At 46.6% G+C, this 2500-nt stretch overlaps 3 non-coding genes and 9 pseudogenes across 3 annotated transcripts; all 12 read left to right on the top strand.

Annotated features, from left to right (window-relative positions):
- Positions 1-76, top strand: part of LOC142116266 (5S ribosomal RNA) — a 119-nt pseudogene extending 43 nt beyond the window's left edge.
- Positions 77-156: 80 nt separating this feature from the next.
- On the top strand, positions 157-265 carry LOC142116365 (5S ribosomal RNA; annotated as a pseudogene).
- An 81-nt stretch (positions 266-346) lies between these two features.
- On the top strand, positions 347-465 carry LOC142115999 (5S ribosomal RNA). The gene has a single exon (XR_012682348.1). It is a non-coding gene; the product is annotated as a 5S ribosomal RNA (ribosomal RNA).
- Positions 466-544: 79 nt separating this feature from the next.
- On the top strand, positions 545-663 carry LOC142116262 (5S ribosomal RNA; annotated as a pseudogene).
- An 81-nt stretch (positions 664-744) lies between these two features.
- Positions 745-863, top strand: LOC142116324 (5S ribosomal RNA; annotated as a pseudogene).
- An 81-nt stretch (positions 864-944) lies between these two features.
- LOC142116168 (5S ribosomal RNA) lies at positions 945-1063 on the top strand (annotated as a pseudogene).
- An 81-nt stretch (positions 1064-1144) lies between these two features.
- On the top strand, positions 1145-1263 carry LOC142115972 (5S ribosomal RNA). The gene has a single exon (XR_012682324.1). It is a non-coding gene; the product is annotated as a 5S ribosomal RNA (ribosomal RNA).
- An 81-nt stretch (positions 1264-1344) lies between these two features.
- Positions 1345-1463, top strand: LOC142116387 (5S ribosomal RNA; annotated as a pseudogene).
- An 81-nt stretch (positions 1464-1544) lies between these two features.
- Positions 1545-1663, top strand: LOC142116062 (5S ribosomal RNA; annotated as a pseudogene).
- Positions 1664-1742: 79 nt separating this feature from the next.
- Positions 1743-1861, top strand: LOC142116209 (5S ribosomal RNA; annotated as a pseudogene).
- Positions 1862-2129: 268 nt separating this feature from the next.
- On the top strand, positions 2130-2248 carry LOC142116367 (5S ribosomal RNA; annotated as a pseudogene).
- Positions 2249-2330: 82 nt separating this feature from the next.
- On the top strand, positions 2331-2449 carry LOC142116332 (5S ribosomal RNA). Its single transcript, XR_012682430.1, has one exon. It is a non-coding gene; the product is annotated as a 5S ribosomal RNA (ribosomal RNA).
- The last annotated feature ends 51 nt before the right edge of the window (positions 2450-2500 follow it).

Below are 2500 nucleotides of genomic sequence, written 5' to 3'. Positions count from 1 at the left end.
CTTGGAAGCTAAGCAGCACCAGGCCTGGTTAGTACTTGGATGGGAGACCACCTGGAAATACCAGGTGCTGTAGGCTTTTTTTTTTCTCTCTTGTTCCGGCCTCCTTCAATGCTGGTTTTGAGATGTATAAGAGATGTAGGTCAATAGGAAACCAATACCTACAGCGACACCACCCTGAACAAGCCTGATCTTGGAAGCTAAGCAGAGCCGGGCCTGGTTAGTACTTGGATGGGAGACCACCTGGGAAGACCAGGTGCTGTAGGCCTTTTTTTCTTCTCTCTTGTTCCGGCTTCCTTCAATGCTCGTTTCTAGATGTATAAGAGATGTAGGTCAATAGGAAAACAATACCTACAGCCACACCACCCTGAACAAGCCCAATCTCATCTGATCTTGGAAGCTAAGCAGGGCCGGGACTGGTTAGTACTTGGATGGGAGACCACCTGGGAATACCAGGTGCTGTAGGCCTTTTTTTTTCTCTCTTGTTCCGGCTTCCTTCAATGCTGGTTTTGAGATTATAAGAGATGTAGGTCAATACTAAACCAATACCTACAGATACACATCTCTGAACAAGCCCAATCTCGTTTGATCTTGGAAGTTAAGCAGGGCCGGACCTGGTTAGTACTTTGATGGGAGACCACCTGGGAATACCAGGTGCTGTAGGCCTTTTTTTTATCTCTCTTGTTCCGGCTTCCTTCAATGCTGGTTTTGAGATGTATAAGAGATGTAGGTCAATAGGCAACCAATACCTACAACCACACCACCCTGAACAAGCCCAATCTCGTCTGATCTTGGAAGCTAAGCAGTGCCGGGCCTGGTTAGTACTTGGATGGGAGACCACCTGGCAATACCAGCTGCTGTAGGCCTTTTTTTTATCTCTCTTGTTCCGGCTTCCTTCAATGCTGGTTTTGAGATATATAAGAGATGTAGGTCAATAAGCAACCAATACCTACAACCACACCACCCTGAACAAGCCCAATCTCGTCTGATCTTGGAAGCTAAGCAGGGCCAGGCCTGGTTAGTACTTGGATGGGAGACCACCTGGGAATAACAGGTGCTGTAGTCCTTTTTTTCTTCTCTCTTGTTCCGGCTTCCTTCAATGCTGGTTTCTAGATGTATAAAAGATGTAGGTCAATATGAAAACAATACCTACAGCCACACCACCCTGAACAAGCCCAATCTCATCTGATCTTGGAAGCTAAGCAGGGCCAGGCCTGGTTAGTACTTTGATGGGAGACCACCTGGGAATACCAGGTGCTGTAGGCCTTTTTTTTTTCTCTCTTGTTCTGGCTTCCTTCAATGCTGGTGTTGAGATGTATAAGAGATGTAGGTCAATAGGAAACTAATACCTACAGCCACTCCACCTTGAACAAGCACAATCTCGTCTGATCTTGAAAGATAAGCCGCGCCAGGCCTAGTTAGTACATGGATGGGAGACCACCTGGGAATACCAGGTGCTGTAGGCCTTTTTTTCTTCTCTCTTGTTCCGGCTTCCTTCAATGCTGGTTTCTAGATGTATAAGAGATGTAGGTCAATAGGAAAACAATACCTACAGCCACACCACCCTGAACAAGCCCAATCTCATCTGATCTTGAAAGCTAAGCAGGGCCGGGCCTGGTTAGTACTTCAGTGGGAGACCACCTGCGAATACCAGGTGCTGTAGGCCTTTTTTTTTCTCTCTTGTTCCGGCTTCCTTCAATGCTGGTTTTGAGATTATAAGAGATGTAGGTCAATACAAAACCAATACCTACAGCTACACATCTCTGAACAAGCCCAATCTCGTTTGATCTTGGAAGCTAAGCAGGGCCGGACCTGGTTAGTACTTTGATGGGAGACCACCTGGGAATACCAGGTGCTGTAGGCCTTTTTTTTTCTCTCTTGTTCCGGCTTCCTTCAATGCTGGTTTTGAGATGTATAAGAGATGTAGGTCAATAGGAAACCAATACCTACAGCCACACCACCCTGAACAAGCCCAATCTCGTCTGATCATGGAAGCTAAGCAGGGCCGGGCCTGGTTAGTACTTGGATGGGATACCAGCTGCTGTAGGCCTTTTTTTTTATCTCTCTTGTTCCGGCTTCCTTCAATGCTGGTTTTGAGATGTATAAGAGATGTAGGTCAGTAGGAAACCAATACCTACAACCACTCCACCTTGAACAAGCACAATCTTGTCTGATCTTGAAAGCTAAGCAGAGCTGGGCCTGGTTAGTACTTGGATGCGAGACCACCTGGGAATACCAGGTGCTGTAGGCCCTTTTTTTTTTCTCTCTTGTTCCGACTTCCTTCAATGCTGGTTTTGAGATGTATAAGAGATGTAGGTCAATAGGAAACCAATACCTACAGCCACACCACCCTGAACAAGCCCAATCTCATCTGATCTTGGAAGCTAAGCAGGGCTGGGCCTGGTTAGTACTTGGATGGGAGACCACCTGGAAATACCAGGTGCTGTAGGCTTTTTTTTTTCTCTCTTGTTCCGGCCTCCTTCAATGCTGGTTTTGAGATGTA

The sequence above is a fragment of the Mixophyes fleayi genome, unplaced genomic scaffold (assembly GCF_038048845.1).
Source record: "Mixophyes fleayi isolate aMixFle1 unplaced genomic scaffold, aMixFle1.hap1 Scaffold_1662, whole genome shotgun sequence".
In the NCBI taxonomy this organism is placed as follows: Eukaryota; Metazoa; Chordata; class Amphibia; order Anura; family Limnodynastidae; genus Mixophyes; species Mixophyes fleayi.
The sequence above is the reverse complement of the archived record's forward strand: the minus strand, read 5'-3'. Positions and strand labels throughout refer to the sequence as shown.